This window comes from Centruroides sculpturatus, unplaced genomic scaffold (genome assembly GCF_000671375.1).
Source record: "Centruroides sculpturatus isolate CEXI.00-Female unplaced genomic scaffold, Cexi_2.0 scaffold803, whole genome shotgun sequence".
NCBI classification, from domain to species: Eukaryota; Metazoa; Arthropoda; class Arachnida; order Scorpiones; family Buthidae; genus Centruroides; species Centruroides sculpturatus.
The window spans coordinates 312,510-328,980 of NW_019384959.1; the positions used below are offsets into that span (position 1 = coordinate 312,510).

Genomic DNA, 16,471 nt, shown 5'->3' on the forward strand with positions numbered 1-16,471 from the left:
CAACCCTCTTTGTTGACAAGTTTATGGCTTGACGCGGTTTGTAATAATTATTAAATCCAAAATATTTTAATGCAAATGGCTTCCTTTTAGTCGTAATGACTCTATTCCAACTACAGTATTAATTTTCTTGGTCCAACTTAATAATAATAAATTTGATGTGAAAAATTTTTTTTCTATTCTTTGTCTATGGAGAGATATTGTTGTAAATTATTGGTTGTTATAGCTTTTTGTACATTCCTTTTTGAACTCTGGTTAGTTTTTTTCTAGTTTGAATGACATTAGGTTGACGAATAAGCGTCTTTTCAGAAAAGATTGATTCAAATTCGACGATACCAATCAGAATCTAGAATGTAAACAAATGCTAAAAAATCATTATTTTCATGGTTTTTCAGTGCTATTTTCACTTATTTTTGTTATTTGACGCTATTTAGAAGAATAGGCAAGTTTTCCGAAGCATAAAATTGAAGATTTTCCGCCAAAATAGAAACTTCCCCATAACATCGGAAATGACGTTCTAACATCATTTTAAAATATTTGATATCTAAACCAGAAAGTGTTAGATAGAAATAGACTTATTTATAGAACAATCTCCCATTTCTCACCTCAGGGAAAGTCATAAAACAGTTGGGTGCTAATGACTTTGTGAAAGGGAAAAAGTTCTACACTTAGAAACTTCGAAAGAAGGGATTTGGCCTGTACCGTCCGCGGGCCGCATAAACATTGATAGGGGGCCGTATGTGGCCTGCGGGCCGCAGGTTGTGCACCCCTGTTATAAAAGAAAAACATGTGGCTTATCACATCCAGTAAGTGCTTCTGAAATACCATCAGTATATGGTCATTTGTTAATTAAAGTTTCCATGATTGAAGAAAAACTTTCAGCTCCTAGGGACTCCACCCACCATTGAACTCAACAAGAGGATGCCATATAGTGTGAATAAGCAACACCTACTAATAACACCATGATTTTCCAAAAGTTATATCCTCATAATGTAGCAAGGCTGAAAACTAATCTGTTCAGACTACACTGATCAGTTTACTCTGAGCCAAGGTCCCAAAAGACTCAATGACTAGCTGATGACTTGAACAGAGTTTGGTTCGATCCACCCACTTATCTGAAGCAAGAGCCGAAACAGCATGCTGGAAACAACATGTTGCCTTCAATTACCAGGATTTTCCTTTCAAGCATATGAGTATACACACATGGCAAATATGTGAGTGACAAATTCCACAACAATGGCAACATAAAGAGGACAGAAACAGAGGATGAAACAAATAGTTCAAACATGAAGAGACAAAAACAAGTCAACACTACATCTGACTTGGGGCATGAAGATACCATTCCACAAACAACTGCCTAAGTAGTTGCCCCTTGATATGAACTAATTAAAGCAATTTCAATAATTATGAAATAAATATTTCAAAAATATTTCAGTTTGATACTCTGATATATATACATAATTTTCAAGTTTGCATCTAAATAAAATCAATTCAACACTATTGTGATTCAATAGAAAAATTAATCACAATGATTACATGGAAAAATAAAATAAAAATTTATACATTTAATTATTCATTCTTCATTTACTTTTATTTAGTACTAAACAAAAATTCTATAAATCAATAGTTTATAGAAATCATTTATGTACACTAATAAATGATAAACATTCAAGTATAAATAAACTAGTAATTTCATAAAAGTATTTAATTTTTATTTTAACAAAATATTAATGAAAAAGCAAAAGAAAAGTTAAATTGAAAACACAAAATTGAAAATTGTTCAAATTTCATGCATACATTATACAACAAAAATTAGAAATTTTGATAAACAATAGAGAATTTCTGGTGTGTAATCATATTTTTTTATTCAATTAAAAGCAATATTGAAAAATATATATATTTGTAGAATAAATTTTCTGACAAAACTTCTACTTAATCAACTATGAATATTAAGAAAAATATTAATTTGATGATTAATAATTATACGAAAAAAAATTAAATCATTCTGTCTGATCTATCATGCCAGCCATTTTATCCAAGAATGCATATTGTATAATTATACAAACGTGCATTCCTTGCATATATGACAAAAAGTTTATCATTTATAATTAAATATAGTTTCACTATATTTAATTATAAATGATAAACTCATCACTGAGTCTAGCAGACACCTGTACTTAGCAGACAAAATCTGGTCCCAGAATAGTAATAGGACTATTAGTGTATTTTTACCTTAAGTGGATAATGCCTTATAAGGACAACAGACAAAATTTCATACACTTCCTATTCTCCAAAACCTCTGTTAATTGAACAGTACAATGAATTACAATCTATAAATATTAATTAAATAATACCATACTTATATTTTTTATATAATATTCTATATTCCATTTAAGAATTTCTGTGTGTCCTTAAACTTTAGAACGGTTCCCAACCTTTTTCGGGTGGCGACCCCCTTTTTATAAAAGCCAAGTGACCCGCGACCCCGATACAATTGAAAAAGGTATTTTTAATAAGGTAATTAAAAAACAATGAAATTAGTTTTTAGTATAATTTTATTTTAAATTATGTTTAATAATTAATTTAATGAGATGGTTGAAATTGCATGTAACCAGCCTCAAAATTCGCGGGTGAGATTTTGTTAACGCCAACCTCATGTCATTCTCAACATTTAATTTATTCCTCTCAAAACTCTCAACACATGATTCAACCAACTGTGACAGAATAGCGTACCCAGATTACACTTATTTTAATTTTTTAAAAATATATGAAATTATTCAAACTTTAAGACACCATTAAAAATAAATATTGCATTATAGTGAAAATTTTGTTTTAGTTTACTGCATAAGTTGGCGACCCCACAGAAAACCCGTCGCGACCCCCTTCTGGGTTGCAACCCATAGGTTGGGAACCCGTGCTTTAGAAGTTTTCATAATTACATTATTACACAATTCTCTAATACTCTTCACAGTAAACATTGGTAGATTGATGCTGACATTTCAATCTTGCAAACGAAAAAATAATAATAATAATAATAAAGAAACCAAGTGAATTTAAAAAAAGAGAACAAAAGAAAAAAATGGATGAAATGAGTTATGTGTTAGAAAATTAGAAAGTATCCTATTTGGGAAACCTAGATAGTGTAATAAAGTGATAATGTCATCTGCATAGTTTGCAATAGTTGCAATTTTGATTCCAATTCCAGGCCTTTTTTTTTAACAGATTTCTCCAAATTAATTAATCAATAATTTCTAATTATTAAATTTACTACACAATGACAATGTTTCTTGTGTCAAATTATGTTAATTAACATGAGAAGATAGCACTATAATTTCAGCAAGCTTTTGGCTATTTCTAAATTTTGTTCTTATCGTATTTTTTCTTTTATAAAACAAAACCTTGTATAAATTATTTAAAATACTGCTGAGTTTTGTAAAATATACAGCAATTTTTAATATTTGACTGTCTTAAAAAAATATTGGATAAAATCCTGTTTTATGTGAATAAAATCTCCAGTTTCAAGAATGTCCATTAAACCAAGGTTTTATGATATTTAAAAATTCATTAAACTATAAATTTATTGAAGTAAAATAGTTAATAATAATTTGAATATGAAGAATACTGTTTGCATTTCAAATGAAAGTAATATATTAATACTTTTTAATAATTTATGTTCTATTATTTTTTAAACAGATAATAGTAATATGGCACACAAATTGAATATTAAAGAGCTAACAATTAAAGTCTTCTGGACAACATTATAACTCGTCAGAGACTGCATTTCTTAACTAAATACACTCAAACAAACCTTTACATATGCAGCCGTAATTTAATAGATAAATTCAAACGTTTTCGACCATATTCAATGGTCTTTATCAAGAAAAACTGAAAAATCAAACTTCGAACTAAAAATTTGCATTACAATACAGGTGTTATTTTTGGAACGTTTTTAAAAAGCTATTCTATCATATAAGCGTCATCTCTACATATTGGCTATAATTAGTTAAAATAATACCAGTAGATACATTAAAATACAATAAAGTGTTAAAATAATGCCCGTAAATACATTAAAATACAATAGAGTGCATATAGAAACAAGAGTTAAGAGAGCTGCCGCTATGCTAACTTTCTTGACTCTTATAGTATGCATGTTCGCCATGCTGCCGATATTTTGCTTGCATCCCGGAAGTTGATAGCTAAACCTTTTTGGCTTGTTTTGCAGATATGCCAGGCTTCAGCGTATCTGAGGTGCTTTTTGTCGCGTACTATTTGTATCAATTTAGCTCGGTCCCACTCCGCTTTGACCTCTTGTGGGTCGGCTAAGACGTACGTCGCCAGCGCTGTGCACAGCTGTTCTTTTCTTATATTTCTCTGATGCTCTAACAGCCTTTGTTTGATGGATCTTCCGGTAGCTCCGATGTAGAACATCCTATTCTGCCTCCGTGTGTCTGTAACCGGGATTCTGTAGACTCCTGGAATAGTGTTCTTGTCCACAGCATCTTTGTCTGCCCTTAGCAACTGATAAATAGTGGGACTCCTTTTGTATATTATTCTTTTCTTTGTAGCAGCTCCTATTCGTCTATATACGTTGCTTAGCGAGGCCTTGTACTCCATCGTTGTGAACTCTTCTGTATTTTGTAGACTTCTACAAAATACAGAAGAGTACGCGACAAAAAGCACCTCAGATACGCTGAAGCCTGGCATATCTGCAAAACAAGCCAAAAAGGTTTAGCTATCAACTTCCGGGATGCAAGCAAAGTATTGGCAGCATGGCGAACATGCATACTATAAGAGTCAAGAAAGTTAGCATAGCGGCAACTCTCTTAACTCTTGTTTCTATATGCACTCTATTGTATTTTAATGTTTTTACGGGCATTATTTTAACACTTTATTGTATTTTAATGTATCTACTGGTATTATTTTAACTAATTATAGCCAATATGTAGAGATGGCGCTTATACGATAGAATAGCTTTTTAAAAACGTTCCAAAAATAACGCCTGTATCGTAACGCAAATTTTTGGTTCGAAGTTCGATTTTTCAGTTTTTCTTGATAAAGACCATTGAATATGGTCGAAAACGTTTGAATTTATCTATTAAATTACGGCTGCATATGTAAAGGTTTGTTTGAGTGTATTTAGTTGGACAACATTATGTTAATGTCACTAATCAAATACTTGAGACCGGATGGCCGAGCAGTCAAGGTGGCAGCCTACCACTCTGGGGGACCCGGGATCGAATCCAGATGGGTCAAGGAATCCCCAGGAATTTTTTGGGGATGGTTCATTCGGATATGTCGGGCCCCTTCCCTCACCACCCGGTCGCCCCAGTGTGGGCCTGGCCGAACCCATAATAGGTCTGCTATAAGAGGTCCTCTTAGTGCCCACAGGGCAGAAAGACTAAAAAAAAAAAAATCAAATACTTGATACTTTGAATACTGAAGCAAACAAATTCAACAAACAGATAAATTATGACTAAAATGATTCTGAAGAAAACTGAAATAAATCTTTAAATTTATTTTAAAAAGTTATTATCTGAACATTGCATATGAAATGCAAAATCATATCTAAGTTTATATTAAAATTAGTTTATTAATTAATAAAACATGTTAAAATTTCTTTATAAAAAAGTTTTTTTTATTTTATTTATTAGTACTGAAATTTATATAGGTTTTTTGGGGGGACATCTTGAGATAAAATAATATGGTATTTATGCTGTACAAACTAAATTATTTTAATAGAGCTCTATAACCATATAACCATAATGCAGATACAAATAACTTCATGACTTACATTCAGTTCAATAATTTAAGAACAAATCAGAATTTGAAAACTTAAAAGTACTACTTGAATAAAATTCAAAGTCATATATTTTATGATCCAAATCAATCAGGTTAATTTTCATATTATTAAAATGCACTTTATAATATTTCTAAAAGGAAATTTAGATTTTACTTCATTCTAAATATATTGCAAGATCAATGGTTATGTAAATTGAAAAGATATTTATATCAATATATTAATTTTAGATTTAAATTTCATCTGTACCTTAGTATGTTTTAGTATATTTATCATTATATTGACAGTTAACAACAGTAATATATAAAAAAAAATCAGTTTTGAATCATTTTAAAAATTTACTTACATACAAAATTTTTTACATAATTATAAATAACTTATAATTTTTAAAGAGAAATATATTTGTTTAAATAATTATTAAAATCAATCAAGTATTGACATCTTACTATTGTCAACTTTTTCATATAGCTAATAACAATACATAATTGTATTTTATAAATATTTTACATTTAATTATGCATTTTAAGTTATATATGAGCTGTTATAAATGAAAGTGGTATAAGTCCATTTATTCATACATTGTGATATTTAAGGTTTACATTTGAATCAACTGAAAAATATTGACAAACATTAATAAATTCAGGTAATATTTTTAAAACTATAAACTTGATAAATTTTATTATGTAATAGTAATTAATAAAATTGTTAAAGAAAATAAACAATTTTTTTTAGGCACAAATGAACTTAAACTACTTTCAATAATAACAAATCATGAAGAATATGAACAACAATTTTAAATTTATAATTTAATTAAAGTTGGCTTTTCCAAAATGTAATATCAATGTTTCTCTTTGTAAAAAGAAAAATACTATCAACTTATTGAGTTATCAAAAATAACAAATCTGATTACCTTGTATTTTTGGGCTGCAATTTGAAAAGATTGCAGACCTACAAATTTCCACTCTTGTCCTTTCTTAATCTTGAGAACAGAGTTAGATGGATGAAAACCAAGACCAAATATGGAAAGCTTAGGAGCAGGAGCTCCAATTAACTATATATGATTTTCTGCTACAAACTGGAAGTCATGTTATTACAATTCAAAAAGTTTCCCCTGAATGGTGTTAGATGACTGGCACAACTCTATTGTTAACAAGATAAGTATGATGTACAGGGACAAGCCACTACTAATTTGAGGTGGAAAGCATATATTTTAAATTAAAAAATTATTAAAAATTGCATAATAATAAAAATTATTATTGTAACTTTGTCACAATGAATAATCCTTCATTTATTATTACTTCAATTTTATAAATAAGTGCCTTTAAGGCACCCTTTCAGCAGCTTTATGTTGGCTTAAAACATTTCTTAAAATGAGAGCTCCACACCTTAATACAATTAGAAAGTTGTTTCAATTATTGAAACAACTTTCTAATTGTATTAAGGTGCAATAATTGTGTTGTATCAATAATTATTATTGATTATTATGAATGAACTTATTCCACTGCAAAAAAAAAAAATTCACTAACATTTTACAGTTAATATTCTATTGATTAATTTATGAAGATATTGTACACAATTGACTGTTATTAAATATATATAAAAAAGGACATCTATGTCTCACTAAAACTATCACTAACTTATTTTTTCCAAAAATGGACTTATACCACTTTCATTTATAACAGCTCATATAAAATTAAAATATTGAAATGAATGTAGATCTTTATATTAAAAAAAGTCTTTGATGCTTAAAATAAAATTTAAAAAAAACAGCTATTTGTGATAAATTCATTCTTCAGTAATTAAAAATATTTTAATCCTTAATAAAACAGTTTCAGAAAAGAAAAAAAAAATCTGCCTTTTGTAATACATTCAAATTCTTATGAATTTTAAATGTAGTAGGCCTATTTACTCTCTTTTAACCATTATCAAAGTGAATATATATAGTACTTTATCTAATGTTTTATGATTAAATAAACAATTTTTGATTGTTAGCATACTATTACATAAACAATTTAACTAAACTTTTAATAAATTTATACTCAATACATTGATTACTTCTTGAATTAATTCTTAAAATTATGTAATTTTTTGTTTTTTTGATTTGAACTTCATAAGAAACAATAAATACCTTTGTATTTATTGTATGTATTTGTAAGCACAAACTCCTGCAGAATGATAAAGACACAGTAAGCCCATTGAGAGTTTCGGGTGTCTACATTGTACCCATCATGGATTACAGGTTAGCACATCCACTTTTTCTGCAAATGAAATCACTCTTATTCTTCTCAGTACTAAGTTTACTTTGTTCTTTCATTCTCATCTCTATTGTTTCCTGTATATTTGAAACAAGGTATACAGAAACTACTGTATATAAAAACTTTTTCATAATTGTCTTGAGAATTTAGATTAATGATGTAAAAGAATAAAGTTTTGTCAGATTATATCATCTATAAACTTAAAAAATTTTTATGAATGCTAATTGCATATTATTTTTTTATCATTTCCTTACGAAGTAAAATAACCACTAATAAATTATAAAATACTTCTCTTATTTTAATTATTTAAATACTTTCTTTGTTTTATTTTGAATTATTAAATTTATATTTTATACATATATTTGAAACTAAATACTTTAAAATGAATAATGTGAATAAATTTAAACTTTCTTAAACTTTAATGCAATAAAGAATTTTAATTAATTCATAAATTCATTCTTAGGATTGCCAGTAATGCCACACAGACCAACAATATTCAAAGTATATTTTTTGAAACCTTGAGACTTCACAAGATTCTTTTTAAAAAGTTCTCTTATTACATTTAATTTTTGAAACTGTCATTTCAATAATGTAAAAACTTATCATTTTAAAAAGAAATTTTTAAACAACTTTAAATTGCAATAAAGATTTATGTTCAAAAAAATATATTTAAAAATGAATTATGATTTTAAAAATCGTGTACTTAATTTATATGATCTCAAAATTATTTTGATTTGTATAAAACACCAAAAAAAAAAATTTAATTAGAAAGAATTTTATGGATACTGAAAGTTTGAAAAACACTGACAAATTCTTCACATATTCTTTTTTTATATATTTTAAATCTGAAGAAAATTCTATACTCCAGTTTTTCAAATATCCCTGATTTATTCTTCATTAATTTCTAATTGTATTATTAAAAACTTAAATTTAAAAAAGTTATTTATAATCAAAAAATATAGACCAATGTTATCCTTTCAAATTAAGAGATCTAGTCAAAATATAAATCTGTATTTTAAATAATCCTTTTTTTTCTATTATTAAACATTATTATAAATTTTGCAGTATCTTTCTGTAATTTTGTTTGAATTAAAACATCGCTGATGCAAGCACACATCATTATAGGTTTAAATTTAAAAGAAAATTCAAAAGAAAATTTGGAACACATCAGAAACGGAAACACCAAAAAAGGTTTTCTCTAATAAAATTCCACCTGAAGAAGGTCCTAAGGTAGACCGAAAATGTGTGTGTTACGTTAAAACTTTTCAAAGCTCATAAGGTTAGTGAGATATATATATATGCAGTTGACCCCCCTATAACTGTTGATAATTCCGTGTTATATGAATTCCATGTTGTATGAGTCACTTAGANTACGCTTTTTAAATATTTTTTTACGATTTCCATGATAAATATTAAATTATTTTAATATTTAAAAAGAAATCAATATTTAACATTAGTTCAAATTGCATACTGTAAAATCATATTAACATATTAATAGTTTACAGTTCCCAGAATAAAATTACATGTGAGTAAGATGTTTTTAATCATATGTAAATTTGCTTCATATTATTTCTGTTACACCATGCTGTTTACAACTTTTATGTGTTAAAAATTCAATCTTCAAATCTGTAGTTGCAACGAGAGGAAATTACGTTCAGGATCAAAGACAATCCGGAAAATCAGTCATTCCATTTTACAGTATATCTATTTATAGGGCCTATAGTTTTGATAAATACTGTAATATCATATAACATTTTCAGTTATAATTAGTTTTCTATTAGAGTTTAAAATTATTAAACATTATTATAAAGCTTACAGTATCTTTCTGTAATTTTGTTTGAATTAAAACATCGCTGATGCAAGCACACATCATTATAGGTTTAAATTTAAACATTATTATAAATTTTGCAGTATCTTTCTGTAATTTTGTTTGAATTAAAACATCGCTGATGCAAGCACACATCATTATAGGTTTAAATTTAAAAGAAAATTCAAAAGAAAATTTGGAACACATCAGAAACGGAAACACCAAAAAAGGTTTTCTCTAATAAAATTCCACCTGAAGAAGGTCCTAAGGTAGACCGAAAATGTGTGTGTTACGTTAAAACTTTTCAAAGCTCATAAGGTTAGTGAGATATATATATATGCAGTTGACCCCCCTATAACTGTTGATAATTCCGTGTTATATGAATTCCATGTTGTATGAGTCACTCAGATTTTACAAATACGTGAGCCGTTTACAGCCTGGCACATGCATTTGTAAAATCTGAGTGACTCGTACAACATGGAATTCATATAACACGGAATTATCAACAGTGTTATAGAGGGGTCAACTGTATATCAATGCTTTGTTTGTTAAGATGGATTTTATTGAATTAAAAAATTCTTCAATTTACAAAAAAATACATTTGCACTCAATTATTTTATAATAAAGTTTATAGAAAAAAATAATTAAAAACTGTTAATTTTCCTTATAAACACAAGTATTTTTATATTAAAAAAATATTCATGTAATGATAAGATGCTTAAAATATAAAATTAATTATAGCTTATTCTGAAGTGTAGGCTAATAACTGAAATACTCATCTTTGCATTTGAGTCAAAAAACTTTTGTAAATAAAATATGAACATACAATCACATTAGGAAAAAGAATATATTTTTTTGTTTCTTTTCATTATTATTGACTACATACTAAATTTAGTCACATTATCCATTACTGATCTTAATGTAAGATTATATATAATCTTCCAAGTAAATGTTGCCTTAACAGAGCTCAAGTTTCACATTGAAACTATTTCAAACTAAATCTGATAAACAACTATCTTAGTTTAATTTTTATCCCTTTTCCTATATTTTATATATATATATATATATATATAAATGCCTAATACTTAGCATTTTTATTTTATTTCTGCTTCTCTGCATATTTGCTGAAATTTGAAAAAAAAATATTTTATACAATAATAATCCAAAAAAAGCAAAATAATTTTCTGAATTAACTGATGTTGAACTAACTTATCTATGAAACCATCAACATTTTCCCCCTGTATTCATAACATTCAAATACTTTAATCTTTATTAAAAATTATACCTCCAAACATTTTTGAGAAAAATGCCTTTATTGAAATTTTTTAAATCTCTTCTTACATTATTCAAAATTACATATGAATATTTAATTACTAATAATCAACATTTCATATTTTTGAAAATATTGAAAAATTTTATTACATTTTTTAGAATTTATAAATTGAAAGAATAAAGTAAAATCAGTGATTTTTCAGTTATATATCTACATTTACTGATTATCTAATCTAATAATAAATAATCTGAACAGAATATAAGTATACATTAAGTTTTATAAATACATTATTTTATAAATTTCAGTTTTATATTAAAATATGTTTTTATATATAATACATTAAACTAAACACTATTAACAGAATAAAGTAAAACTTATAAAAAATTAAAGTATTTCATAATGGCTGATTATTATTCACAATTTAAAAATGTTTTCATTATTCATACTTCCAAAATTGGACATTCAAAAGTTATTAAATTTCAGTTTTAAGATTCCAAATTAAATTATTCTAATTCAATCAAATAATATGAATTTTTCAATTGTACTACTTCTTGTTAAATATTTTTCTTAATTAAAAATTTTTGTATAATAATAAAATATTTAATTTTTATTTAGTATATAATTTTTTATTTGAAAAACTGATAAATTTTTTAAAATGGCAATATGCAGATTATAATTTTCTGATATTTAATTTAAATTCTTAAATATGAATTAATTTATCATAACTTATAAATATTATCAATTTTTGATTTTAAAAAGCTCATTTAGCATAGATTAACATTTAATATAAATTGATCTAAAATATTTATATTATACTGCTATATATATAAAATATCTAAAAGGAACAGTATTCATTTGGTATACTAACAAATGTAACTTTCATATTATACAATTTACACTAACTAAAAATTCAAAAATTCTCTAGAAATTATCTACGTAACATTTAATACTTTCAACATGATATTTAAATTAGTAAACTTTTATCTTATCTATATATAGTTTCATAAATACTACATATACCTGTATAGCTTACAGTATCTAAAACATTTGTTGCAATATTTTAAATCCTTGTAACATTTCTAAATTCAATATGATAATTAAATTATTTCAAAATATCAAACACATGCATTCTTTAATGTGCTTATATATAAAAAAAATAATCAAAAACTAAATTATTTTACTTTTATGAATTAAGTTATATGCAAAAGAATAAACATTTGCTTAACTATTATTAATAAAAGAAATATGATAATTTTAATGAATCATAATACAAGTGAAAAATGTTCTAATAATTCATATGGAATAGTAATTAAACTGGATAAATTTATTTTATTACTCTTTATCAATATATTCAAAATATAGCTATTTTTAATATTGATTTAACTAGTTAATATCTTTATATAAAAATGAATTAACAGTCTATTTTATAGAAATTATTATTCTTTTCAGAAATATTTCTGTTTTATAGTTATTTTACATTATTTTGGTTACTTTACACGATTCGGGACGTTTATGTAAAGCATCCGGACAAAGTTCTAACAACTACAAATCAGTACGAAAGTGGGCAAAGATGATGGAAGGTTAAAGAATGAGGCGAGATGAAGCAGACAGAACAAGACTAAATATGTCGCCTTCGTTCGTTCGTTGTTGTTGTTGTTGAATAAGTGAATGAGGCGCCCGATTGCCCATAAAACAACTATCTCGTTTTCGACTGCCGAGTCTGTTTGTCATTCTTCGAAGTTCAACATCGTTTAAAGACATACATGACAAGTTCTTTGGATACAAGTAAAATATACCGTGATTATTTCTTCGATCGAAATTAAATGAACACGAAACGATAGTTTTTTTTTTTTTTAACGAGCAAAAATGAAGCCTAACCTGACAATGACGATTAATTAGTAAATGAGTCTTTATGGGGGGGTTTCGTGAGAGGTAACGGCTACATATTGTTATTACTTACTTGGGAATGATTGTGTCATAGGTCAGAGGCAAATGTCGATCTAGAATCCGTTTCTCCGAAAAGGCCACTTTGTCTTTGTCCTTTGCCAACCGGCGATTCCAAAGCTAAAATGGAGTTTGAGTGGAATCAAGGAGCGCGTGAGATGACGTCACGGGTGCGAGGCGACCGAACCGGACGGAAAAACAATTCCGATTGCGACCTACAAGCGTTAAGGCAGCGGATTCATCGTTAGTCTATTCATAACTGGACTTACACAATGAGTCTGACTTTGTAAAATCTTACTAGACCCAGTTTAAACTATTGGCGAGTCCAGATGGGTAAAAATATCGTTTTAATAACAAAAACTACCTATGACATCGATTTTCATTATCTCCGACGTGATATTTCGACATATTAGCATAAATTCGTCGATATGGTTTCGTATTATAACACGGTCGATGGGTGTTCGAACCAAAATATACAAGTTTGATTCAACTTAAAATTTGTAAACAAACCCACGTGTTCTTCTTACTCTAGGCCTAAACATGACCGTTTACGAGAGATTTAAATAGAAATTTTAAAATGAAAATTTTTTTCCAAGTATATTTCGAATTAAATGATAATGCCGTAAATATCGATTTACATGTATTTTTTTTTTTTTTTCTTGCTTTTCTAATAAATTTGTTAATTATCATAATGACGTCATCAATTCAAAATTGGATCAGTTTCGCAATTTATAAAATAAGGAGTTGGCTGCTTTAATTAAAGCAGCATTGTATAATAAAATTTGTATTCACCCGTAAGGTGTGGCAATCTTATCACGAAATTTTATATTGGTTCCAACAATCGACAACGTTTTTCCCTCTCGACATCTGTTTCAATGACGTAACGAAAACATAATTGTAGTGCTTCCATCTGTCGGTAAAAATAAGCAACTACTTTTCGTTAGTGTTTTGATAAATTAATTTAAAATAAAAATTCAATTTTTAATAATAATAATTAATTTTTAATAAATTTATTATCCTGTATTTCTGTTATAAATTAAAGAAATAATGATAACTACATACCTAATTACATTCTACTTTCATGAATAAATTATTTACGTAAGAGTTATTATTTGCTGCTTATGTAATTATTTATCTAATTATTTATGTAAATTATTTATGTTAGAATAATTTAAATCTTTAAAATAAAACTTTAATTAAAAAATATATATATATATTTACCTGATTGACTTTCTTGAATAGTTTAGCAAATTAAAACATTTTTAGTATTAAATCCAAATTCTTTATGAATTATCAATGTATTTTATTCATGTATACAATAACAAAAAATAAATTACAAAATAAAAGTATTTATAAAAACAACTTTGAAAAATAACAACTTTACGAATTTAAAAATAAATACATATAGCATTACATTAAATTTCATAAATTTTATTACTTTTAGAAAATATGATAATTTCATTTCTACTCGTATGAATTTATCACACTTTGTCCTTCTTTTTAGAAATCTACATAAATATTAAATTTGAGTATGGTAAAATATAAAAAATTAACTGTAATTACAATAGTTATTGTTTTTAGATATTTTCATATTTCATAAAATAATTTATTAATGATACCTAACTCTTAACAAAAGATTTTATGTAATCTACATTTATCTAAAATCACAATAGATGTAATAAATTTATAAAGTCGAATTAAAACCAAATTAAATTTAAACTTTAGAAAAACAAACAATATTTTGTAATATTTCTTTGTCCTGTTTATCTAAAAACGCACTTGTAGATTCTATAAAACAGTTTCGCATCTGTGAAATGAATACAATAGTAGGCTATAAGGATTGATACACAATATTTTCTTTATCCACAACCGTATACATATCCATTTATATATTGCGATAGACATGTTGATAGTTAAATGTCTGTATTATATAAAATATTCATAAAATATTTAAAAGTATTTTAGACTGTGTGCTATTAAGTGACATTTAACAATTTTAATTACTGAATATAATTCAAATAATAGATTAAATGTTAAATTTACAGAACTGTTTAGAGTGACTTTTTATTTTATTTTATTTTTTATTTTCTCAAAAGACACTGTGGCCAGGTTGGCCTTTTACAAGCATCAAAAAAAGTATAATCAAATTTTGCTTTCATAATCTTAATGATTTTTTTTATTTATTTAAAATAAAACTGAAAAAATAATTAATAATTTTTTTTATTTATTCATGTTATTGAGATTATAATATAAATTTTGTAATTTACTTAATGCATATTCAGTTAAAATCAATGAATGCATCGAAATATATAAAATATCTACAAAAATATTTTATTATGAAAACGAATAAAAAGTTTTTCTCAATAAGAATAACAAGATTATCAATTGGAATTTAAGTAAAAATAATAATAATAACATCAATTGCAATTAATGTTAATTCCAATATTTTTAATGTTAATTATTCTTTTATAAAAGTATTCCATAGTTCAGAAACAGTGGGTCTCTGATTTTATATCACAAGAAAAATTAATGTAAGAAAATTAATATAATTAATGTGATGTAATGAAATATTAAGATTGCTTAAAAATTATATTGTTTACAAGATATAGGTCTATATATATACAGTATATGAGCTCTGGAATTTTCCAGAATTATTTAACGTAAGTATAAAACGAGAATATTATTAAGTCTGCATTATCAGAAATACACGTAATAATTTATTTTAAAAATAAAATTTTAAACCTTATTCAGAGGGGGAACTATTCATTGATATAAAAATAAAAACTTTACAGAGAACACGAATTGTTTTTTTGAAAGAATTTTATGGCATTTAAATAAATGGAAATTAAGGTACCAATGAACAATAAATCAAATTAAATCTTTATTTACCATATAAAAAGTTTTCACCCTGCTATTGAGAATAATACAAAATAAAATAATTAAGTAAATTAACAAAATTGAAATAATAGGACTAAACAAAATTTATTTTTTAATTTAAACATTAATTATTTCTGATATTTTTGGATTGATATAAAAATGCTTAAGATTATTTTACCAATTTAAATACAAAACTAATTAATTTATAATCTATAAATTAGACTTCATTTTTTAATAATTATTCAGCTTAACTGCTATTGTTTCTTTTAAAAGTAAAGAATAAAAGTCTCTCTGACTTAATTTCTTCAAAAACCTTCTCTCTTCTTGTCTATTCTTTACTCTTTTAACTTCATACATTTATAAAAAATGATAAAAAATAATAATAAAAATAAATAAATAAATATAAAAAATTTTATTAACCATAAATTTGTTTTTTTTTTCATATCATTTAAACAGGAACTTTTCATCCATATAGTAAAAAATATATTTTTATTAATTGCAGAATATGCCTTTCAGGTTTT

The 16,471-nt window shown here is 25.9% G+C and overlaps 1 long non-coding RNA gene across 1 annotated transcript in view; it reads right to left on the bottom strand.

Moving 5' to 3' along the window:
- Positions 1–13,923, bottom strand: part of LOC111632414 — a 22,229-nt gene extending 8,306 nt beyond the window's left edge. The window contains exons 1-2 of the long non-coding RNA XR_002757856.1: positions 13,438–13,923; positions 13,090–13,288 (exon numbers count right to left, since the gene is read on the bottom strand). This is a non-coding gene — a long non-coding RNA (uncharacterized LOC111632414). The remainder of the gene's footprint in view (positions 1–13,089; positions 13,289–13,437) is intronic.
- Between the last annotated feature and the right edge of the window lie 2,548 nt (positions 13,924–16,471).